General features: G+C 37.8%; 1 protein-coding gene and 1 long non-coding RNA gene across 2 annotated transcripts in view; one reads left to right on the top strand and one right to left on the bottom strand.

Annotated features, from left to right (window-relative positions):
• LOC124280276 overlaps positions 1–15352 on the bottom strand; it is a 50702-nt gene extending 35350 nt beyond the window's left edge. The window contains exon 1 of the mRNA XM_046716172.1: positions 15244–15352. The gene's annotated coding sequence lies outside the window, so the exon portion shown is untranslated. The remainder of the gene's footprint in view (positions 1–15243) is intronic.
• An 18-nt stretch (positions 15353–15370) lies between these two features.
• On the top strand, positions 15371–24253 carry LOC124280287. Its single transcript, XR_006899637.1, has 3 exons — positions 15371–15518; positions 22812–22936; positions 23462–24253. It is a non-coding gene; the product is annotated as an uncharacterized LOC124280287 (long non-coding RNA).
• Positions 24254–27565: the final 3312 nt, after the last annotated feature.

Genomic DNA, 27565 nt, shown 5'->3' with positions numbered 1-27565 from the left:
CTGCTCCCCACTGGTTGCCCCAGCAAGTGTTGTGGATGTCCATCAATTACTACTGATCCATTTCTAAGGAGATATACTTGATATAATAACCCTGAGACATCAGAGCATCACATGGTTTTAAAATCAATGTACAGCAGTGGTAGTCAAACTCCTTGTAGTATTCGTACTTTAATGGAGCTGCTGAAAATCGCAAAGGCATGGTTAAACAGAATTCCTGATGCCTTGAAGCACACTTAAAGATAAGATTTCTGTATATAAATGTGGCTGTTTGTATTCAGTAAAGTCAGGAAAAATATATACAATACCATTTAGAAAGTGGTCAAATGGAACTTATGTTATATTTGGGATAACACTTTCGCAATAAAGTACTGATTCCCATTGGGATTCGAACCCACACTTCCAGAGTCAGACACCAAATCACCAGCACACAAAGTCACTAGGATTTAATCCACTCAGCCACCCTGGTTTCAACAAAGGAAAATATACTTTACACAAGTAAACTGGACAATTACAACACATGGACATGAATTAATAAATGAACAGGATCAATAACAGAAAACCCCAAAACTTCTTTCTGATCAAAGTGGGGTTTTTGACCGAAAACCAAAACTCCAAAAAGTTCACCTGAACATCTTTGTCAGGGTCCTGATCCACAAAGGGTTCGTAACGTTACGACATATGGTAACTCTATACTACACCATTGGCTTATGAATGACATAATGCTACGAATGCTTTGTGGATAGAGTCCCTGATCATTTGGCAAGAACTTCGATTTTACAATTGTTCTACCATAACCCTTTCAGCCCTGAACTTGCTCATATGTTTCATCTATCAGACTGCGCTAATGAAGTTACTTGTCAACACTAACCAGACAACATGCGGCAACAATAAGACACCATGATCTTGTTATTTCCCTTTGCCCCTGAGAACACTATTGTTTATTTATGAGCTGGTGGATGTTTCGAAGTCACGAGTGCAGCTTCTGTTGTCTGTAACGTCTTCATCTTACAAGCATGTATATTTGACATTATCTCTGGTGAGTATTTACTCCCACAAACACAAAGCACACACTACGAACACTTCCACCAATGAGACATTCAGGACGAAGGCCAAGTCTGTTTCTCATTGTTTACAGATATAAAATGGGATAGGTAAGATCACAAGTAGGTAAACTGCGTAATTCATGTTTCCTGTTCTATCCGGATGGTACTGGATTGCTCCTTGCTACCCACGTCAAGGATCATTCCTAATGTTCATCTTCACCACTGGGTGGTGCGGTAGCCTAGTGGAGGAAGTCATGGGTTGGGATTCCCTAAATGAGTACCACATGGGCCTGTTTCTGGTGTCCCTCTGTGATATTGCTGGAATATTGATAACTATATATCATACTTATACTCATTCATTAAGAAACATACCCCTGAAGATCCGGGTTAGAATTGGTCTTCAGCACCCATGCTGCTAATTAAAAGCTTTGAGTGGTCAGGCTTGCTGACCTAGTTGATGTATGTCATCGTATGCCCATGATGTCAATCATTGGATTGTCTGGTCCATACTTGATTATTTACAGACTGCTCTTATATAGCTGGAAAACTGCTGGTTGTAGCATTAAAACGACAAACAAATATATACTCAGAAGAAAACACTGACAGAAGTTGACATGCCAAACCACTTTTAGCTACATACACGCAATAACACCATGGGGAACAACAACAGCTGAACATATGTTGAAACTTCAAACCAGGGCCTATAGAATATACAAATGAAAATGTGTGAACTGAAAATAACCAGGTATGAACCAGACAAACCCATGATAGATCTTACAAGCAATGTCTCATGCTGTAGGGGTACAATGACACGCTGGACCAATACTCAATTTGCAATGAGGGAAGTGTGCATCCCCGACCCATTTTCAAAATCCTGGATCCGCCTGTATTGCAGTTGTTTTTTGCCCCAGATCTGAAAGCAAGGCGACTGTTATCTGTGGAACAAGGCAGCTGGTCACTGGAACTGCACAGCATGCCTGAAGCACTGGGTCCGATATGGAGTCGGTGTGTAGCGGGGCTGGGAATGTGGGAGATACAGAGCCCCACAGGAGGCTCATCCTAACCTTCATGATTACCAGATCATGTTTACCTGGGAGGAAACTCACATCTGGATCTGGTTAGCACGTACAACTCACGCTTGTTTCGCGTTCTTGCTCGTCAGTTGATACTGCTACAACCACAGTCTGTATTTATCTGTAAGATATCCCTTCAGTGATGCTGAACAGAAATTACATACGTTGATAGACTAAATTAGCTTTGTCTCTGAAAATATATAACTTTGATAGAAACAAGTAACTCCATTTTAATTGGAAAGGAACCCAACTGAGATGGGGGATTCAGAGCCTGCAGAAAATCTAGATCTGCTTCAACTCAGGGGTCATTACAGAAAGGGTTGAGTGGAAGGTACATTATGGAACACATGGTTCAGGGACTGTGAGACAGACTACTTGATAAAGGATTAAATCATATGATTAGGACTGGCTTGTCTGACATTTTTTTAAAAAGACTAAGGATTCAAAGAAATTTTAACGAGAAACTTACTATTGCTGAAGATATGTACCCCAGGTACATTTCTGTATACAGACATGTACCCTTAACAAAGTCAAACTACAGAAGCGTACCCGGTACCCTAAATGACGAACAAGTCCATCATTCCACAACCCAATACCAAAATCGCATGTAGGTGTTCCCGTTAAGCTGATTGCGAGTGGTGTGCATGTACGTTGTGCACCACGAAATATTCGTTACTGTGTATGCTCTTATATAACGCAATCAAATGCATCTAATTATAATACAACAGTATGACAGTTTCGATCAGAAACAATGCAGAATGGAGTCGTCCTAGGATACGTTTCTGACAGAGAAAGAAACATAAGTGTGGTGTGGTGTAGTGTAGTGTGGTAGTTTCTGACAGAAACGTACCTGGAGTACATATCTGTAGTACCCGTGCCGACAACGACCCCTTCAGCCTTACTATTGTCTTATGTCAAACACTTGTTCCCTTGTGCCACTCTGCTGTCTCCAGGTGTGAATCTGCCATGTGTATTTTGTCTACATTCTCTCATTGATGGAGGACTTCATTACCAATTTGTTACCTAAAGATATATTGTTTCAGTTTTGCTGCAGTACTGGTCGATGGATTCTGTGAAATGATGACTTGATCTTGATTTCTTTATTAAGATGTTGTGCCCTTTATTCACCATTTCAGTGTTGATAAAATCTCATGCTCTTTTCTTCTCATTTGATCATAAAACAGAATCAGCAAAATATCTTCATCAAAAGACATTCTTTTGGGGGTTACTTCCATGTGTTTGTTTGTAAGTAAATTCTGTTGACAAAACATGGTACAAATATGGCCCTATGAATGAAAAAAAACCTCTTGTTACTGACATATTGGAATTATCCTATTGTGTGATGTATTTCTTGAAATTGATGGTAGGCCATCTCACCACACAACCATTTCAGAAAGCTTTCACATCAAGTTGTGTTAGTTAACACTGCAACATTTCAGCTATACAGTGGCAGTCCATATATAATCATGTCCAGACCAGACAATCCAGTGACTGATATCATGAGCATCAATTTATGCAATGGGATCCAATGACCTGTGTCAACCAAGTCAGCGAGCCAGGTGACAATCGATTCAAAGCTGCCTACTATTTTCACACATATTTTACAGTATAAGTACAAAGTAGCTACAGTTATCCAACAAACCCTATACCAGTTAATGTTTCCTCTGCTGTGGCTGGGAAGAGAGCCAAAGCTGGAACAAAATGCTCTTCAACAAAGAGTCATCTTTCATGCCTGCAGCCTAATCTCAGTTTAGTATAGAGATCTATGGTGAAAATTCAACACCTTGCACCCTGTGCTTCAGGACCTACTCTCTATGCTGCTGTTTCCAGCCAACATACACCTGTCCGTGTCTGTCAGGGTAGACCTGGTATACTTCACCCAGCAACAGGTGCTTGTGCAGACACAGACAGACAGCGCCTATACCAGTAACCATCTCTGCAGCTCCCACTCGAAAGATGAACAGGTAGCTTACATGAACCGTGGGAACTACTGCTTTAAAATGATATCTAGTTTGCAACTGCAAATGCTTATTGCAGATGTGAAAAAAAATGTATATCATGATATGGAATATAAGGTTTATTAATAGTATATCTATACACTATGAATATTACTGGCGCACAGATTCAAAACCTTTAAAGTGTAATGTATACATACGGTAAACTACAGTACTAATGAACTCAAACATACCATTTATTTAATTTGTCATGGCTGTAGTTTGTTACATGCATTTCTACTAAAATATACAGCAACTGGCAGGAACAAAATGTTTGTTTTATGCATCTTTTGTTCTAAGCGTGTTCATCATAAATGTAGGTTACAGTATCGGAAGTTAGTTTACAATAGAAAATATCGCGCACATTGGACTGCAGATACTGTCTCACAGTCCCTGAACCACTATTTTCCCTACTGCCAAGCCCTATCTGCAGTGCTTAAAGCCCTAAATAAAGCAAGTCTAGATTTCATCAGGTTCAGAATCTCTGGTCTTTCTAGGGCTCCTTTTCAATTTAAATGGGCTTGTTTGTTGCTATCAAAATTATGTATATTTAGAGACTAAGCATTAGTCTAACGGTAATCTCGTAGTTAAGCTTATATTTTTACTTGATCTCTTGATATCTGTATCCAAATGGTACGGCCGACTGCCAACTACCTACACCAGCTTGTCATGATCCATCATTGCAAACAGAATATTAACAAGACCATATTGAATTATGCATGCCAATCCTGTTTTTAAAGTTTTTATACTGTCTGGTGAAAGGTAAGTTTTTCTGGTATACCTTGATTAATGTTTCTTATCTAAGTGCTATATAACTAAGTAAGAAACAAAATATTCCCAGAAAAGTCTAAGTTGAGAATATAAAAGAACTAAATTTTTTCTTGGCTGTTAAACAAGTTTGTCAAGGCATCTGTGTACAAAACCTGTTGATGGTTTTAATTCACATGACATGTGGGTGAGTGAGATAGATCGGTAGATGGAACACTATACCACTTCTATCACAGCATGGCCACTGTGCTGCAGATCTGAACCAGGACTCAAACCCACAATCATGGGTTTGTGTGGTGCTCAAGGGAAGTGATTTTGCACAACAACAGCAGCACCTCAAAGTTCAGGCCTCTGTGCCCCATGTGAAGAACAAACATTTGGCAAGACTAACTGTATTTCATGATGTGAAGAAAGATAGAACTATGTGTGGTAATTTCCTCTATCTGTACGGGTTGGCGAGGTGGCCTAATGGTTAAAGCATCCGCTCATCATGAAGATCCAGGTTCTATACCCCACATGAGCCCCAATGACTGAAGCCCATTTCTGGTGTCACCCACTGTGATATTGCTGGAATATTGCTAACAGTGTGAAAACTAAACAGCACTCACTCACTGTCAGACAATAAAATGATGCAACTTTATGAGTTTGGTTTTATGGGAGGAGATTCTTAAAATGACTGCATCATGGCCTTTGTTATTGTGTTATAAAGAAGGCAGGGGTGGTGGGGTAGCCTAGTGGTTAAGGCGTTGGCTCGTCACGCCGAAGACCGGGTTCGACTCCCCACATGGGTACAATGTGTGAAGCCCTTTTCTGGTGTTCCCCGCCGTGATGTTGCTGGAATATTGCTAAAAGCGGCATAAAACCAAACTCAGTCAGTCAGTCAGTATAAAGAAGGCAGATTTGTTTAATCTTAGGACTTCTTCAGTAAAAAAAGATTGTTAATTACATGAGCGGATATATAAACAACCCTAATGTTTTTTCCTTTATTTTCCTTATTCTAAGCATTGTCGATTCTTAGAACAACGCCCACGAGTCAGTTGTCTGTTGTAATTGAGCTTATTTCAAACGAACTATCCAAATAAACCAAGCTACTTGTTCAAAGCATTCTTCAAGGTAAACAAGCTGAATGAGGGTGTGGTGCTGCCTGCAAGCTTCCAGTCAATATCTCCCTATAACCTTCATCAAGAACAACCAACACAATTTGTATAGCATTCAGATTTCCTGAATTCTAACATTAGTCATCATTCAAAATGAATCAGCCTCAAAGAATTAATCTTTAGTGTTGTATTATGGTTACTATTTTCATGAATAATGTGTTATTAAGATCCTAACTAGAAAGCTCTGTTTAATATTTGTCCAACTCTTCCCCGAACAATGTAGCTCATGATGAAACACAGAACAGCAGCATAAGTGCAGAGGTTATATTTAAAACCTCACAATGGTTTGGTGGTAAATAATCGAGTCTTGACCAGACAATCCAGTGATCAACATCATGAGCATTGTTCTACGCAATTGGGATACAAAATGACGTGTCAACCAAGAAAACCTCACAATGGAGGTCTTTGATTAACAAATAGAAACGTCACGGTACACGATAGGCGGATGACGTCACAAGCAGGAAACGTGACACCAGTGACGTCACATAGCAACAGAATAAATAGCCGCCCATTGTAAAGAAAGTGTGGACTGACACAGGTTACAGTCACCTGCAGATTTCTGGGCATTTTAATAATAATTCTATTACGCCGCTTTTCGCAATATTCCAGCAATATCACGGCGGGGAACACCAGAAATGGGCTTAACACATTGTACCCATGTTGGTAATCGAACCCGGGTGTTCGGCATGACGAGCGAACGCCTTAACCACTAGGCTACCCCACCGCCCCTTTTAGCTACAATGATTACTTAACTGAAATGCAAACCTCATAAACATAAAAGAAAGTAGTTGCTTATCTCTTAAGCAAACAAGAAACTAGGGGTTTATTTTGTTAAATTTGGAAAGATTGCTATTTGGCGCAAGATTGGGACTTTAATAAAGTTCTTATCTTTCCAACTTCAAGTGTTTTAACTAATGAATGTTTACACTGCATTTAAAGCAATAATGTTTAACTAAACACTAACATTCGTACCAGTGGGATACATGTTATAGCTACAACACCGTTAATTATAACTATACCAGAATCTTTGTTGACATTTGCAGCAGACTTGACGCTAAATATCCGCCTCTGGGAAGGTCTAGCTTGATCATTGTAAACAGTCATCTATTTTGAATAACAAGTTAAAAAAAGGCAAGATTTTGTTGTTGTTGTTTGTTTGACATTACACTGGAAACATATCAGCCTGTATGGTATGTTTGTCAGAACTAACGACCTACCTGACAGGTAACCTGTAAACATCCTCTCTGCATCACCTCAACAGGTGTGATGAAACACCTGGTAATGAATGAGTTTCACACTGGTGTAAATGCTACCTTCCTGACAACACATTATGAAGAAGCACTGATCTCAATGGAACTCTACTGACTGACGTAAACATTGTGTTTAGACAGTTTGTACAAAATACCTCACATTACACAAACCAAAACATACATTTTCAAACAAACAACTTCGCTGATGAAATGAGCCAAAATAGAAGCGTAACTATGCCAATGCTATAGCTTCTTCATTATCAGAACTAACTATGTGAAACACAAGTGTGAGGCAGCTATATCACATCCAGATACTGACAACACAGGGGCACTGTGAGGAGCTTGGATATGTCATGACACTGTGAAGAGTTAACATTTTACCACACTAATGCTACAGTAAGCTGCATGTTGCCATCCCACGGCATAGTTACAAGAGTTCTGCTGTCATAACATCACACAGGGCCAAAAACCATATTTCACACTTATTAAATAAGTAGTAAATAGCATTACATCCCAAGGTTAATACATGTAAAAAGAAATGAACGCCCAAACAGAGCAAGGATGTTCTTTTACATATTAACCACAGGATTAGTTGCCATTTGACTTACAAACTGTGGTTAACGACTAGTGCTGGTATTGGCATACAACCTGCGATATGATACATCACAATACTAAAATTTTAGTCATGACGATATATATTGCCCTAAAGTATTGTGCCCTAAAGCTGCGATACGAAAAGAATCCCAGTATAAGGGTGGCAATACGATACGTATGACGATACTAAAACCTTTAATTCTAACACCAACTGTAAAACACCTTAAGATCAAACCAAAAACAATGTTTAAATGAAAGAAACTTTAATTTGAAAAAAAGTCACATTGGGCACTTTTTTTTAAAACAAGTACAAAATAAGTAAAACATAATACTGTTATAAACAGAAAACATAGATCAAAAACTATCTTTAATATCTGCATGTTGCTGGATGTTGTCACTGAGTTAAATATTGATGTATTGTGGCCCATATGAAGTATCGTATTGGGATATACGACAATGTAAAACTCTGTATCGATTCACTGTATCGGCGGCCCATGGACTGATGCGTATCGATGAATCGTCACACCACTATTAACGACTGATTAGACTTTTATAAAATCAATTTAGTTACTTTTACTATATTTGCTCGTTGGAAATACATCAAATTTTGAATATATGCATGAAAGCAGAAGCAGCCAGGGTTTATGTCAATTTCATTACGACAGACATCAACAATTTCACATACATATCCTGTCCTGTGTTCTGGCGCTCAAACATGGTTTCATACATAGCTGGAATACTCCTTGCAATTTGCAAATGCCACAATTAGTTATATATTTGGGTCGTCATTATCATCATGTCATTTCCATTTTGAAAGTAAAACAAATGTTGTAATTATGGATAATATGTTTAGGTTGATATGAAAAATATACAGCTATCTATTGTAAAGACCATGCCATCCTAAGGTGTGTAAATGCAAATACAGTCGGCAAAGCATGCAATGGTGGAATTTGTGTATGGATTCCGCCATGAGTATCTTTACGTTTTTACTTTTGAAGCACATGATTATCTGATAACACAACAAAGGGATTTTTTCTGAGCTTGTCAAAACTGGGTATTATATAAATTTTTTGAGAGGAATTTAGAAATTGCTTGATAATAGTGTTTCAACATATATTAAAACATTGATCTCACTGTAATAAAGAAGCTGTTCATCCATATATATACCCTAAATTTACAGAGCAATGATCAAGTCATTTGGAATGTATTGCTAGCTAAAACTACTGTACTGAGAGTTAACTGAAAACTTTCAAGGTTGAAATAAATGACTATGGATTACATTGCTAACACCATTTATTTCTAATTTTAACAAAGATCGAACTTGATATTGAACTAAACTCAACAGCCATGGAATGACTAAAACTGTATTTCTTTTTGTGGATGTGATCATGTGTCGTTTTGGTGCAGTGATATCTATTTTTTTAAATGCTGAAGAGTTTAGTTTGCAAAAGTCAATAATGGCTTGAAAGTATATTCAGTGCAGAGGTGTGACGATACAGAAATTTCTTTCACTGCGATATCTTGGAATGATACAATTCGATTCAATGTATAATGATATGCTATCTTCAGTAATTTTCTTTAATAAATATATTTTGATAGGAAGTAACAGTGAAAATGTTGACAGAACCATCAATTTCTAGTGAAAATTAACAATTTTAAGGTCAACGATACATATCACAATATCAAAAAAGTATCGATATATTTATCGTCAGAAAAAGTATCCTGATTATCGATACGATGATATATCATCACAGCTCTAATTCAGTGTTTTTTTAATGTGTCATTACAGCTTCTACCTACACGCTTGCCCTGTAGATAATAGTCCTGTTATAGTTACATATTCAATAAATCGAACTGTATCTCTTCATGAATTCAATTAATTATTTGTGGTCACTACAAATGAATATTTACGAACATTTTTAAGAGTTCTTACTTTGAACTAGTATGTTGTTTATCTACATGAGATATGCAAAATGGAATATGTCCAAACCACAGAGCAGTGTAAGTAGTGACGGTATCTTTACCATGGCCCCTTACAGCACTGGATATAAGCATATAAGGATATTGTTTTGTTGTTTTTATACAGAAATTATTTAAATGTTTCAAACTCATCAGTTACATGACGTTTGTTCTCATACATCCTTGACATGAAACATGAGGTATTCATGAATATATATTCGTATTTGTTACTATAATTTCCTAACACATATCATATTTGCCCCATAGTGTATTCATTGCAGCCATAGTAGATATTAGGGATGGGCGATAATACCGATTAACCTGTATATTGCAATTCAAACTTCACAATATGATATATTGCGGTACATTTTTCGCGAACCCCGGGTTCCCCTGATACGGTTGTCAATTTCCATGATCGATAATTTTTGTGATGTAGTAAAAAATACTAATAACATTTGTATTTCCTGTATATTATTATACATTAATAGTTTTGAGAATTTTTATTGGTCATATAGTTGCATTTGCATGACTTTTAAACTATATAAATAAAACAAAATAGAATTGATACTGGCACTCGTTGAAGAGATAAATAAACCAAATGGCATTGCCTTAAACCATGTGTTACACTTTCACAATATGTTGCAATACATATTGCAATATGCCAAAACATATCACAATATATCGCAAATACGAAAATTTTGGCAATTCCCAACCATAGTAGATATCATCACCCAAAAACAACTATGTGATCTAAACTAGAGGTTATGCTCCCCCAAGTATCTAGGTAACAACAGGCTTCAAGAAAAACTACATTTGTGCATAAAAAAGTCAAAAATATTAGTACCCAGTTCTTCTTTGTATGCAAATAGACATGAAAATTGAAAAACAATGGAAATAAATGCTTTTGTTTGTTTGTTGTTTAACACCACACTTAGCAATATTCCAGTTATATGGTGGCGGCCTGTAAATAATCGAGTATGGACGAGAAAATCCAGTGATCAATATCATGAGCATCGATCTACGCAGTTGGGATACGATGACATGTGTTAACCAAGTCAGGAAGCCTGAAATAAATGCAACACAGTGACCAAAGTAGTTGAATTAATAAGTGAGATGGTTTAACATTGCTTGAACTGAGTTCCAGTTATAGAAAATCAAGTATTGATCCTTATTCTGGTGTCCAGGAAAACTGGACAAGGATCTGAAACTCTTCATAATAACAGAATTGTGGAATTGTCATCCATAAATCATTTTGCTTTTTGCATTATCCGCCCATTTCCAGAATGCCAATCAAACAGATTACATGTTGGCAAGTTGATTTGTGGGGTGGAGAAAGCAGGAAATGATATATGTCTTAGATGTTTACAGTCAGTAGGGTTCTTATGCAGCTTTTAGCAATATTCCAACAATATCATGACATGTGACACCAGAAATGGGTTGTGCCCATTGTGCCCATGTGGGAAATCGAACCCGGGTCTTCGGGGTGGCAAGCCAAGACTTTAACCACTAGGCTTCCCCATTGCTCCTACAAACACACTCAGTGGTGTAGTGGTTAGAGCGTCCGCCCGGAGAGAGGAAGGTCGCGGGTTCGATCCCCGACCACGTCATACCAAAAGACATTAAAATATGGTACTTGTTGGTCCCTGCCTAGCTCTCGGCATTAATGGGTACAACAAGGACTGGTCGGCTCGGAGTCCGTATAATGTGTCTGAGTGGGGTATTCATGCTTCACTGCGGTGTGGTATCTCAGTGGGCTAGCACTATAAAACCAGCTTCAGTCTGGGCTAGTACAAGCAGCCACACATACACATACACATGCATGCATGCAGGTCGTCATATGAGCGAAATATTCTCAAGCACGACGTAAAACCCAATTTCACCTCATCTCACCTCCAAACACAGAAACATAATCAAGGTGAACAGGGATTTGGACCCACAGTTACGTAGGTTCCTACTGTGTCTGAGGATAAACTTTTGACGTTGTGGACCACCATTATCTTTGGCATATACCGGTACATGATTGGTTGGTTGGTTTGTTGTAAATTAACGCCACACTCAGCAATATTCCAGCAAAAAAAACAACTAAATCGAGTCTGGACTAGACAATCCAGTGATCAACAGCATGAACATCGTACAAAGCAATTGGGATATCATGACATGTGTCAACCAAGTCAGGAGCCTGACCACCTGATCCCGTTTGTCGCCAATTACCAATGACAGTCATCTGTGAATTATTATTCTACACAAACTCTATTGAATTTTTTTTTCCAAATACATTTTGGACTGAGGAAAATGACAGAAATACATACATAAAAATTCAGCCATAAAAATTCAAATGGCAGTTGAATTATCATACCATCATAAATATTTGCAGCATATGGTTGATCCTGGTAACACATGTGGCAACACTTACCAATATGATATACTTGTCTGAGAACATGTAGTTTCATGTAGTATCAACATTTATCACACACCTATCAATAGTAAACGGCAGTTTGCATGTGTGATAGAGCCAACATAGACATGGTCATAACTCAGGGGATGTAATAACCAGACTCATATTGCAGCACTGCTGGGATGATATGTCTTGTTATTGCATTTTGAATGGGCAATCAATATCAGTGGTGAGAGACTGGAGTTACATATGTCTGTCAGTGCATTAAGCACTCTGAGTGCTTTCCAGTGACAATGTCTTCCAATCAGGTGAAAATGTACTGCATTCACTTGTAAATAGATACATTTCACAATCTCATGTTATGATATACAATATTATCATATAGCAGTTTTCATATCATACCCCATATCAACCCTTGACCCTATGTCATCTGATGCTTGATACAACACTGAGACCCAGTTATCTGATATCAGGGATGGATATGACTGATAAGTGACTTACTGGCACTGAGTTTGGTTTTTCCCACTATACCGCTGTTTTCTTGCAATATTTAAATAAACAACATAATTAACATTGGAAAGTCAACTGGACACCAGAAATGGGATATACACATTGTACCCATGTGGGATTCAACCCTGGTCTTCGGACGTGATGAATGGGTTATTTCCACCACTAGGCTATGTCACTGCATATGATGATAACTGTTAAACTGAGTGATTAATTATATTTTTCTGTCACTTTTAGCAATATTCCAGCAATATCACAGGGAGGGGGGAGGGGACACCCAAAATGGGCTTCATACATTGTACCCATGTGGGGAATCGAACCCCTGGGTCTTCAGCGTGATGAGCAACGAGTGAACGCTTTAACCACTAGGCTACATCACCACCCCTAAGCTGACATGATAACTTTTGTATCTTGATGGTGTAAATGCTAAAGGAAAATATTATCAAACCAACCATTGAATATAATAACTAAAGATTTAATTAACTTCTTACCTTGGTAATCAGATAGTAGACATATAATTACAGTAAAAGAAAGAGGTGCCATCATTCTTATCAAAATCATCTAATAGCTATAAAATGACATTGAAATTCACTTGAAACATCTTTTGATTACTTAAATAATGACCATATTTTGATGTTCAAAGATACCTTTGATATATTTTTTCTGCAGATAGCTTTCAGAAAACAAATGAACAAGCAGCAGGTGCATTGTGTGTGGGGTGCACTGTGACGAACCATACGAACATATACAGGACATAAACACACCAGCATATTTCACAGCAGGGTCACTTCATACATATTCCCAGCAGGGACACGCCCACTTCCTTGTCTTAAAGAAATTACACTTCATAAGATTTTGTTTGTTTGTTGTTTAACAGTTAATAACACCGCACTGAGAAGTATTCCTGGTATATGACCATGGCCTGTAAATAACTGTCTGAACCAGGCGATCAAGTGATCAACAGCCTGAGTATCGATCTATGCAAATGGGATATGATGACATGTGTCAACTAAGCCAGCGATCCTGACCACCCGATCCCTCGCCTCTTACGACAAGCATGGGTTAGTGAAGCCAATGCTGACCGGATCTTTATGGATTTCATCGAGAATACACTGCAATACATGGAACATCACACATGGACAGTATTCAGTGAATCAAATACAATAATCACATATCGGACTAAATCATAACAAATGAAATGAAATCTTATAAAATAGCTTAAGCTTAAAATATATGAAAAATTAACATCTATCTACTTAATATCTATTGCAAATAATGACATGGCACAACCAGATAGTACACTCCATAAATGATAATTAGGCCTTACTTTACTATGGATTTGAATACACAAGTTTATTCTAAAATAATGGAATAGTCCTCAAAGGTCTTACTGACAATCCAAAATGCTGTAAAATACTTTCTTGAAATGCTCATTATTGTAAGCAATCAAAATCCAAACATAAAAGTCATCTCATAAGAAAACAAACTGCGACCTTCTGTTTAGTTTCTGTTGTTTTAACAGCCTTGCAGCAGTGATCTTTTGCCAAGTAAAACTTAAATTCAGTAAATAATCAAAAAACTTAAGCTTTAATGTCACTGCCCTTCAGTGTCAAATCCAGAAACACCATCGGGTCAATCAGGCATTCAATCCCATGCTTGATCATAGGTTCCTGATGTGAACAAGGGACACCTTAGACCACTGGGCCACCCATATCCCCAGCCTCCCCAGCCCGTCTGGGCCCAAGATCAACCAACCCAACAGCAGCACTGTCACAACCAGTGTGGACTGAAGACATTTACCCATATAGAAATAGAACCTTACTTGCTGACTTGACAAGGAAACACCTGATCTATTCGGCTACCCAAACACAGTGTATTTAACAGGTCTGTTATTGCCACTCACTCTATTGCCAGTTGTTACATGTGGACATTTAAACTATTGAAACCAGATAGCAGCTGATCAATAATTTCTGTATGAGGCATTCTTGATGTTGACAAAAAATATAGATATTCTATTTCGTATTTTGCACAGGTGCTCTCGGTTGTGGATATATTCAATATATTTTAAAACTCAGCAGCATTATTCCACGTAACAAATATTTAGCAGTTCAGCTGTTTTGTGTTATTACACAAATAAAATAAGTTTCATACCTGAATCTTTCACTCACGTAACTAAGACATAATTTTAAGGGGAAAACTGGTACTGTTTAACTTTAAGGATAATCGAAGATAATGAAATCATGAAATCAATACGTCGGTTTGTTACGCTTCAGTTCAACTAAGAGTTATATTTTTGGGTCAAAATGCTTGAGAGGAATATAGGTAAAATATTATTCTGAATGGAACTGGAAATTACAATAAATCAATAATAGGTCTATATATACCAGGTTGAGCTTATCAAACTTCGTCATGAAAATCCGAAAACACCCTCGTATACTATTTGAGGTGTACAATCTTTGAAAAATAAATATAGCATAATAACTTTGTAATAAAAGCGACTTACGGCTAATGAAGGGTTGTCATCGCAGTCACGTCAAGTATCCCCGCGTGCTGCTGACGGTATTTGACAGACGAACGACCACATGAACTTGACAGGTTGTTTACAAGGGCACTTCCGCTTAGCACGTGACCCTCGTGTATCACGTGACACGGCGTCATCGCTAATGTCAGAAAGGTAAACAGTGTGAGAAATTCTGAACCTTTACACAAGTTATCTCGAACACGAGCGTCCAGCGCAGTGTTACTAAATTTACAGGATGGTATGATTGATAATTAAAGGTGAGGAACTCGTTGCTGTCAGTTAAGATCAGTTAAAGCCCTCATTCTGCATAGCAACTTCTGTGTCATTGAGAATCAACAATTATTTACGTTGTGTAACAAAATGTCAGATACTCTACGTTTTATAACAATGACTACAGCCCAATTGGACGATATATTCCAATATTGAATGGTCAATGGCAGTATTTTGGTGGAGCAAGCAGACTACGCATTGTTAAAATAGTGGTGATAAATCGATTAATTATTCGGAAATTCCTAACAGACAAAATTGTGTTCATGCCACCCATATCGACGTAATAATTAACATTGGTAGAAGAGGTAATAAACGAATTTGTGTGTTATATTATTCCAGGGTTTATCCACTACTGTCTAATGTGATGTTTTGTTATAAAAAATCTATCTTCTATACCAAATTCATGATTCATTCAAGGGCCATGTGTATATTAGAGCAGAGACCCTATAATAATCTATTATATGGTCTCTGATTAGAGCAGACTAAAACAGCAACTCAGCAAAACATCATAAATTGCATCTGGCAAAAATGGTACTGTTTTTGTGGAAACAGCTAATGGAGTTCAGACTTCAAGCATGAACAACACTTTATATAAATTATTTTATAATATAAATAATAATGGTTCATGTTGTAGTATTTATGATGTATTACTGGTACCACTGACTCCATGTTTGTCACCACTCACCCTTGTCATAATCATCTATTGATCAATGTTTTATCATTAGCCAAGAAATCAGAGGCAGTCTTAAAATTTATGATCATGCTAATGTTGAAAATTGAATGCAGATCATATTAAATACAAACTTACAAAATTACAGAGAATTATTTTTTCTTTCCTGATTTTTATTGTAAATACTTTATAATTGCTAAATTTATGATGGTTACGTGTTATGGTCTTCGTCTAAAGCTGATACCAAAATTATTCAGTATTATCGTGTAGCACATGGAACAATGGAAGAGGAAATCTTCATTCCAGCAAATGTCTCTATGGTTATTGTATGTTGTTCCCTTTCAACTGGTTTCGTGTGGTATTGTGCACCGGAAAATATTCATTACTGTGTATGGTCGTTTCTTATATAACACAATCAAATTCATCTAATACAACTGTTACCACAATAATAATAATTGTTCTGATCAAGAAAACGACGCAGTGCAAAATTGACTTGTTTGATAAGTGAGGCTACATATCTGTAGTACCTGTGCCCTTCAGCTGTAATATAATACCTGTGAAGATGTGGGTTAGAATTGGTCTTCAGCAACCCATGTTTGTCATAAGAGGGAACTAATGGGATCGGGTGGTCAAGCTTGCCGCCATATAGCTGGAATATTGCTGAGTGGGGCGTTCAACACCAACCAAACCAAACCAGTAAAACAAACACAATGTGTCCTTCATTGCATTCATGGCATGGCAACTGACTCTCTTGTGGCTAACTACAGATCAATACGACCGCCTCCATGGTGTAGTGGTTAGAGCGTCCGCCCGGAAAGCGGAAGGTCGCGGGTTAGATCCCCGACCGCGTCATACCAAAAGACGTTAAAATATGGTACTTGTTGGTCCCTGCCTGGCTCTCGGCATTATTGGGTACAACAAGGACTGGTCGGCTCGGAGTCAGTATACTGTGTCTGAGTGGGGTATTCATGCTTCACTGAGGCATGGTATCTCAGTGAGCTAGCACTATAAAACCAGCTTAAGTCTGGGCTAGTACAAGCAGCCGCACATACACACGCATGCACGTCGTCATATGAGCGAAGAATTCTCAAGCACAACGTTAAACCCAATTTCACCTCTCCTCACAGATCAATACATTATGAAAGAATTATCAGAAAGCACCCTGTCCTGCTTCCTAAATACCTGAAATGTAGGTAAGGTTTTAAAATATTAAGTAGATGATATTTTCAAAATTCAATTATTCAAGCATTCAAGTGCTGAGTCAGCAGGTCATGTGGAGCAGATGGTACCGGTAATATATCAATGTAAACATTTTTATGTCAATCAGAATTTCAGGTATTTTTGTTTGTGTGTAAATATGTGAGTTTGTTTCATTTCTTGTTTTTAAGTCCAAAGTGAAAATAAAATGCTAGGTTTTATGTTTCACCGCATTAGCTGCTTTGGGCAAGGTTTCATGTTTGCTAATCAGTGTCATTGTCACTTGGTGAGATTTTGCTGAGTTGCAATTTTAGCTATAGTCCTATTTTTCACTTTTATTATGTTGCTGTTGTTTTGTAAACCTAGATATTGTCACTGTAATAGGGTATGTATTTGGCCTTTGATAACAGTACTAGTCATGAATACAAATCATTTTCCTTGGCCTAACAATTTAATGCCTTGTTATACAGACAGACTTTATTTGGTAATGTAGGCCATGTGGCCTATGTTACAATGAATTTTAAGAATAAGGTTTTAGTCAGGATTTCTTGACATAAACAGTTTTTTTTATATAAATAGAAGTGATTTTAATAACAGGTTCATTTTTGCAATTTAGTATATTTGGCAAAGTTAACTGGCCATGGAATACATCTTTGAGTTGCTATTTTGAAAATCTACTCTTTTTTTTCCATAACATATTAACTTTGAAATTGTGCAAATTTATTCTTAATTTACAAAAAGCACATGTAAACGATTTATCTTCTAAAAATGTAATATATCGTTCAACGTTAAGTAAAGATTTCACATTTGAGTAATGCTCTAAGTATTTTGATGATGACAATTTAGAAAACCAGTCTTTGATAATTCCATATATATGAGAAACCATGAAAACAAAACATTTTTAATACCTGTTACCCAGTTCTGTTTACCTTCTTCATCTAATCTCTTGAGCAAAAAATAACATTGTGCAGGGTATCTAAAGCTATCCATATGTATCAGTTTTATCCAATATTCAACAGCTCGTTTCCTGTTTTGAACAAACATATACCGTCCATATGCCGACCAGTTTCACCTAAGATAGCAATATTTGAGGCATGTTTGCCAACACCTAGAAAATATTTAAAGTATGAAGCCTGAACTTTTCAATACACCAAATTTTGGAGCCATATAAAAGAATCGGGGCAATTTTACTGTAAATTTTTTTAGAAACAGTAGTAAAAGACAGAAAATGATTTCTATTGAATAGTTTATACACAGGAATACAAGCTTTCATTGCTTGTGCAGCTAGACTTTCACAGGCTTTCGTCCAAATAAGCCTAGAAGAAAAGATTATACCTAAGTATTTATAGCAGGAGACAGTTTTAAGGAGTTTACCACAATAGTACCATTTCTCAAAACAATTTAAAATACCTCCATTCCTAAAGACTACTACATCAGATTTCTGTAGATTTATCTGAAAACCCCACTTAGAGCAAAAGATTTCTAAAACATTATGCTGCCTCTGTAAATTTACAACATTATTAGCAAATAATACTATATCGTCGGCAAATAATAACAACATCAAATCTTCAATATCTTGTGATATAAAAACACCATGTTGACAATTTTCATAAATTTCAGTTGCAAGTTCATTTATAAAAGGGGCGGTAGGGTAGCCTAGTGGTTAAAGCGTTGGCTCGTCACGCCGAGGATCCGGGTTCGATTCCCCACATGGGCACAATGTGTTAAGCCCATTTCTGGTGTCCCCCGCCGTGATATTGCTGGAATATTGCTAAAAGCGGCGTAAAACTAAACTCAGTCAGTCAGTCATTTATAAAAAATATGAATGGTATGGGGCTTACCATACAGCCCTGCCTAACACCAGTGGATGTTTGGCACAAATTGGTTTTACAAGAATTAAGTTTTGACACACCCTTTAACTAAACATACTTTTGAGTATATGATACATTTTCCCATGACAACCTCTTTGCAATAACAAGTATAACAGTTTTTTACGATCAACATAGTCAAAAGCCTTCTTAAAATCGATGAATGAAGCGTAAAATCGACCTTTGGGTTTACATAAGTACTTTGTGGCTACATCTTGCAAGATAAAAATGTTGTCCATAGTCGAATTTAATCGTGTCTGAAGCCACCCTGTAAGTTGATTTACTTCCATCCAGATGCGTAGTCTCTTCTCCAGAATGGTAGTGAACAGTTTTCCAGTTACATTGAGAAGCGATATACTTCTATAATTACAAGTGTCTGCTGCATTTCCAGATTTAAATAACGGTATAATCATTCCAATATTAAAGTTTTCAGGAAATATACCTAAATTAATTTTTTTATTAAAGAACATGTTAAGATATGGGGTAAAATATGGTTGTGACATCTTAAAAATTTCATTAGGAATTCCATCTTCACCTGGACTTTTTCCTTGTTTGAGATTTGCTATAGCCTCAGATATTTCCTTATCTGATATAACACCAGATAATAGTTGGTCGGTAGAGGGAAAGTTTATACAGTTGTCACAGGTATGAGTCTTTATGAAATTTGAAACAGTCTCTCCAAATTCACAGGTATCATAAAGTTCCGGATTTAAGAGATCTTTAAAATATGTCAGCCAAACATCAGATGAAACTGCTGAGTTCTTAGATTTTGTACTAAGGGCATATTTCAATTTTGTCTAAAATGATTTACAATGAGTTCCATTTGCTGCGTCAGAGATGTCACATGCTACTTTTTTATCAAAATTAATTTTCTTGATTTTACAACACTTCCTTTGAAATTTGATTTAGCTTCAACGTATTTAAGTCTATTTTCGTCGCATGCAAAGTTCCTTATTTGGTGTAATGCTCTGTTTTTCTGTGTCTTTAGATTTTCACATTGTTGGTCAAACCAAGCTGGTTGATCACGGTACTTCCGTTGACCAAAAGATATTTTCCCCACATTGGATGCACAAAATAAGATCATGTCATTTAGTTTTGCAGCTGCTAGATTGATGTCTATATCTAAAGTTGTCACAAATTCGTTTACAATGGTATGAAAAGGATTTTGTGTCAAACATTGTACTAAAACTGCTTTTTCATTCAAAATTCTAATCCTCGGTATATGGCTAAGTTTCAGTTGTTATTGTCAACAGTTTCTTGTTATCTTCACGAAACAAGTTATAAAAGGAACACACAATTGGCAGATGGTCAGACAGTGTGTTTGGGTATACACTGAAGTTTGTTATTGTGTGAAATAATTTGCTGGACACCAGGAAATAATCAATCACCCTTGCACCTTGTCGTGCAATAAAGGTAAAGTTGTTCGGATTATCTCCCTTGGTTCTCCCATTGACGATATGTACTTCAAGATGTTTACATAAGTCGAGTAGCTGTCTCCCATATCTATTTGTTTCATTGTCACAATTGACTCGTACAACATCAAAACTATCCACACTATGCTCATGTATTTGTAAATAAGTACTGTCATCATCCATAATGTAATCCAAAAAACTCACCAGTTCTTGAGTTCAAATCACCACACAGAATAAATGTGAAATTTTCACCAAATTCAGCTAATATTTGCAGTAATTTATTTTTGAGTAGCTCAGTCCCAGAATCCTCTGAATCCTCATATTCAGGCGAACCTTTGGGGTGGATGTAGATAAATCCAACAACCAGCTTATGCACAGTTTGGTTTGTTTTCGCATAAAAGAATATCGAATTTGACCATTCAGAATGAATTCTTTCAAACTATTTAGCAAATTTCTGTCGAATAGATACAGACATTCCACCTGAGTACTTGCCACATGTCTTATTTCTTGTTGCATTGCTGGTATAAGACACATAATCAATAAAGGCGGGTACCTAAATCCGCTTCAAAGTCAGTACACCATGTTTCTGTAAAGGAAAAAATTCAAATTGTTTGCAAAACTGTACAAAGTCATTGTCGAAGATTTTAGATTTAAATCCATTTATATTCCACGCACATATGTTTGTTAATTCAATTGGTTCTTGTGTTAAGTGTTCATTGGGGTCACGACCACTTCCTATTTAGGAGTGTCAGGCGTCTCCGTCTCAGTGTCTGTTCCCGGCTCTTGTTCCTGTTCCTGTTCCTGTATGTGTTGTTGTGCCTGTGTCTGGGAACACCTCCTTGATATGGGAGGTTCTTTTACTCGTGGTTGTGGTTTCCACTGCTGACCTACCTGGCGAATATCATCTTCTGTCTCATCATAAACATACACAGTCCCATCTATCAACAGTTTATCGTAGCTCAGATATGATACCATGCCCTTCTCTCTAGCATCCTGCATGAAGCCCATTTCTGGTGTCCTTGATGTTGCTGGAATATTGCTAAAAGCGGCGAAAACCAAACTCAGTCAGTCAGTCTCTCTAGCATCCTTCATGAAAGGGAAAAGCTGCGATCGCGTCCACCTGACCCTCTGTGTGAAGTCCTTGCACACCCTCACCTGTTTGTCTTCCCTCAATTTTTCTCTCGCTTTGTCTAACACATTTGCTTTGTCCTTGTATGACGTAAACTTTACGATAACTGGTCTAGCGTTTGAGGATGATTTGGTTCGTAAACGATGAGCCCTTTCAATTTGAATTAAATCACATGCGTCTATCTCTAGTCTATCGCCCAGGAAACGTCTAACAGTTGATTCAGTCTCATTCCATGTCTCACCAATTTTGCCTGGTAATCCATGAAAATGGAGATTATTCCTCCGGGATTGGGCTTCAAATTTATCAGTTTTCATTTCTAAATCACTGAGCTTTTCTTTAAGATCGCAATTTTGATTTTGTAGATCTTTAATCTTTTTGTCATACTCTCTGGCAAATCGATTGAGTTTATTTTCAAGGGAAGTAATCTGTGTTGGTATAGCTTTAAGGGCCTAATATCTAGGGGTTAGTGTCATCGATATTTTCGGTTAGGAATTCCCTGGTGATATTCCTAGTTGAGAGACGGGTCTGTACAGTGTCAGGTTTAGTTGAACGTCTGTAGCGTGTTCCCGGGACCTGGGTGGGGTTCTACATCCCCCGCCAGCAACAACAGTGTAAATGTTAATAGTGACAGTCTCGCACCCACCCATATTGTTCCGAAGGGTAGCATTATAGCGTGGAGCCTAGCGCCATGCGTTCTCAGCTTGGGACTAAACGAACCTATTCTGACTTTCCAAAGTTCCGTTGGTATACACATGTAAGCGTTCTTCAACATATAATACTGCTTTGGGTCAGGAAATATGACTTGTGTGCCGAGTCTAAATACCTTAGTTGGAAAGAAATTGACGAGCACAGCGTCCAGCTTGTCAACATCAAGTCACGTGACCATAATGCCTTGTTTTGTTTTTGTGACACTTGAGGGAAAATCAAGTAAACATGAAAAAATAACCTATATTTATAAACATGATGAAATAAGTTTGATAATATTGTTGTTTCTGTGTTGGCAGCTTGCAGCTATGTTGCTGAAAAGATTCAGAAAGCATGCAGCAAGCCAAACTCAGGGGAGGGGTCAAGGTCAAGGGCATCAGGGAGAGAGAGTGTGTGATGAGCAAAGGCAGCAGTAAGGCACAGAGTAAGTCTGCTCCCATGACTTAAACTGCAGGGCAGTGGGGGAGCCTAGTGGTTAAAGCATTCGCTTGTCATGCCAAAGACCCGGGTTTGAAACCCCACATGGGTACACATGTATGGGTATGTGAGGCCCATTTTTGGTGTCCCCTGCTGTGATATTGCTGTGATATTGCTGGAAGCAGTGTAAACGTAAACTCACACTATTTATACTGCATCGTAATGCACAAAGTCAGTAGGTCTGGGCGATGGAGCTCCTCCACTGTGAACAGATTTTCAGTGGGTTAATCCCCTTGCCATGGAAGCATGCCCACTGACTACTGATCCAAAACTGAAAAGAAGTCTTTTTATGTTGGTATTTAAAATCCTATGTGTTTCTGTTTCACAGGGTATTGTCATTAGTACAAGTGGTGAAGCCCATTCTAGTCACTGTGTGGTACCGCCGCCATCTAGCTGGAATATTGCTGAGTGCGGCGTAAAACTCAACTCACTCACTGTGTGGTATTGCTACAACTGTACTAACCAATTTCAGATGGCTATGGTCCAGTGGTAGAAGCCCAACCAAACCACCCCAAGGCTGAGTATGGGGGAGGAGGATGAGGTTAACCACCCCAGAGCAGGCCAGCCCTACCCCACAGGATGCCACGCCCAGCTCTGGATCTCCCTACCCCTAGATTCTGTCAACACACATACTACCTCTACATGTTCTGTCTCTTGCTGTGGAGCTACACTGTTTCATGTTCCAGCACTGCATAATTTGGAATAAACTTTAAAAATGAATTTGATATCTACAATATATTTTTATGTAAAATACATTCAGATTGGTATATTTTGATCATATTCTTACAGAAAATACAGAAATATAGTGATATAATGTGCTTGTAGTGCTACCGGTTTTGGAAGTACCTATATATACTAATTTCCAACATTCAAACGTATGTGTATGTTAAGACTTTGTTGATATATGAGTCTTAAAAATTTAATGATATTTTCTCTGTAGATTGTGTTCCAGTAATTTTGTAGAATTACTGTTAAAAATTTTCATATTTACGTTTCATTATGGAAGATTTTTTTCCTATGTTTTGTAACAATGTTTGACTTTATGTCATGAGTTGTCAGGGAACTATTGTCTACACAACGCAGCTATCAGTGGCTAATGACGTCACACTCTAAACACTGTGTTTCACAGTAAGAGTGTGTCTGATATCTCACCATAGCTGCCATGTGTAGAATGTGTTTTCTTTCAACTTGCCAAGCAATGATATAATTTGATGGATATATTTTATCTTTTTAAACGATTTGTTTGAATAAACTTGATAAAAATCCATTTGTTTGCAAAATATCTTTTTACTTTCTGACATTTCAATGTATTCAATGCTTAGGTTTTTAGGGTGTATGTTTACAAGGAGACATTCAGTAAGTAGCTGAACCAAGGGAGGTAACTCTGAAACATGATTCTGGCAGATTGGACACAGTCACACAGTTTACAAGGGTTTGTTATTTACTGCCAGTGACAGTTACCTTATCGAGTCTGGACCAGACAATCCAGTGATCAACAACATGATCTACACAATTGGGATACGCCCCATTACGAGTCAAGGCAAGATCAATGTCAAATATCACGACCAACAATATACGTCTGTTTGGAACAATTGCGAACATATTATAAATCTTGGTCACCAAGTGTAGCTTGCTGTAAGAGCAAATGCCAAAATATCGGCCAAAAAGGGCGAGGGCGAAAATATCGGGGTTCATATTTTTCATACGATGCACTAGGGCAAAATATCACTTTGTCAAGCTGACGTGACGTCATGAACAATACTATGACGTCACGTTCTTCTATGACGTTGCGTTCTACACAGGCGACGGCAGGTAGCTGCTAGCCCATGTTTGAAAGTAGATTTGAGTGTATTTTTCTCATTTTGACGACTTTGGTAATAAACAGAATATTATATTCGTGCCCATATCATACTATGTTTACGACACTCATGCCTAAATGTTGGTATTTCCCGAGTGTGACGAGTATTTAAACATAGTATGACATGGGAACGAATATAATATTCTGTTTTAATAATAAAGCTTTTTATTACCTACGAGGGAGAAAATATCGGGGGTTCATATTTTTCATACGATGGGCAAAATATCACTTTGTCATGGTGATGTGACGTCATGAACAATGCTATGACGTCACGTTACTTCTATGACGTTGCTTTCTACATAGGCGACGGCAGGTAGCTAGCCTATGTTTGAAGGTAGATTTGGGTGTATTTTTCTCAATTTGACGACTTCGGTAATAAACAGAATATTATATTCGTGCCCATATCATACTATGTATCATACGACACTCGTGCCTAAATATCGGTATATACCTCGCTCTCGCTCGGGAAATACAGCGGGTGGCCACAATATTACGTACATTGATGGCGGCCGAGTGCGACGCCTCCTGTCAGCGCGGTTTATTCAAATGGTGATAGAGCATGAAATAAGGGTGACTTACCTCAATACTTGGTCATATGACCCTTGTTCCTCAGAATTTTCACTATTCTCCGTGGAATTGATCTGTACAAGTTCTGTATGTAGTTAACCGGCGTGTTTTGCCAGATATCCCTGATTTCTCTCTCGAGATCAGCTGCCGACTGAATATGTTGTCGGCGTGCGGCCAACTTGTTTTTCAACATCAACCAACAATTTTCAATTATATTTGCATCCGGTGATTGTGCAGGACATACCATGCCATTTATGCCATTGTTTTGTCTATAGTTCTGTACAATTCGGGCCCGATGCACAGGGGCATTGTCGTCTTGGAAGATATAATTATTTCCAGGAAAATGACGTGCTACAACAGGCCAGAGGTGAGAATCAATTATGTCTATATATTTCTGGGCATTTATATTGCCGTTAACAACAGTCAAAGTTCCGACACCATGCCAAGTAATGCAAGCCCATATCATCAAACCCACTCGAGGCTGCCGACCTGGACACGGGCATTCGGGTAGGTACTCTTCGCCGGGCTGTCTCCAAATAGAGACACGATTATTTTCTCCAAGAATAACCTTGCATTCATCACTGAATATTACTCTATTCCAGTAATTATCCACAGTTTTGTACCTTTGCCCTCTTGCCCATGCGAGACGTTTTCTGATGTTGTTCTCTCGAATTCTTATTTTCTTTCTAACGATACGCCTGTGAAATTTATTCTCATGTAAAACCCGTCTAATTGTCCTCCGTGAGACAGGGGAATTTCTACCCCTATTAAAAATGTTGGTAATTTCATGTAAAGGTGCGATGCGATTGTCTTTCACGATCCGAAACAACTGTCTCCTACCTCTCCGTGACACCTTGGCAGCACGACCTGTTCGATGGCGATTCTCAATCGAGCCTCTTCGTTGAAAACGGTTTACACAAGAATAAACAGTACTTCTGGGCAAGCCGAAATGTCTTGCAATAGCTGAACAATTTTGGCCATCCTGATATCGTTCTACAATAATAGTTTTAACGGCCGAAGGCAAGTCTTGAGATTTTCCCATGTCGACGAAAATAGCAGACGGAAGCGAGCAGACGACTTTTTTCAGTCGCGTGAATGTCACGTGACGATAGGGCGTGTTCGGTTCTACTATTTCGCTAAGATTGGTTACGTTTAGAGAGTTAGTTTTCAAACGCGATCGTTTCAAAGTAAGATTAATTTCTAAACTTACTAAAAAATATGGACAATGTACGTAATATTGTGGCCACCCGCTGTACCAACATTTAGGCACTCGTGTCGTAAACATAGTATGACATGGGCACTCATATAATACCCTCTATATAAGACCGCGATCCTACATCAATATCACGTTTGCCTTTGCAAGATGATGGTCATTGGTCAGTCGTTGGCATGCAGTCTCCCTCGGTGCACTACTATGATGATACTCATACTCAACTTATGTTATTCATAATCATATACTGACACTGAAACAAATATTGCCAATACAGCCCATGTAAGTCTATGGCATTGGGATGATATTGGATTACTGCAGTTCTGAAAATGAAGATAATCTCTTGGCTCTTTCTTATATCTTATTTGGATTATTTAATAACTGTGTTGGTAAATGGTGTTCATTTCAGAGACAAGACATTAGTCAATGCTTATCGGTTCTTACAGGACTGAAGGATGAGGTCAGTTGAATAATTAGCAGTTTAAAACGTTAATCTGAATGTGCAGTGATCACTGACATTCAAGCTTTTACAAAAATATTTAATTTACAAATGTTATTAATGGTATATATATATATATACGATTTTTATGACGTGCACTTTTTACGGCCAAAGTGAAATAATTCCTTATGAAAGAATCGGAAGTGAGAAGCTTGGATCATGAACATTGTGGGTTTAAGGGCACCACAGACGTTCAGGAACAGTTACTTATTTTTTCTGTGATAAAAACAGTTCGACGCATACGGACATGATCAGTCATGAACGTGAATTTTCATAACACGATGCGCAAATAGGCGTTTTTGTCTATGACTCGAGAGATCGATTCACGTTTGAGCATTAACAGAAACATAATCATATTCATATTTTACTTTCTCGTCGTGTTTTGAAAGAGACTTAAAAAATGGCGATATCTTATTTTCTTAGCGGTCTGCAAAAGTAACGG

Source organism: Haliotis rubra, unplaced genomic scaffold, assembly GCF_003918875.1.
Source record: "Haliotis rubra isolate DU_JTF1 unplaced genomic scaffold, ASM391887v1 Scf264, whole genome shotgun sequence".
Lineage (NCBI taxonomy): Eukaryota > Metazoa > Mollusca > Gastropoda > Lepetellida > Haliotidae > Haliotis > Haliotis rubra.
Note: the sequence above shows the minus strand (reverse complement) of the source record. Positions and strands in the feature narration are given on the sequence as shown.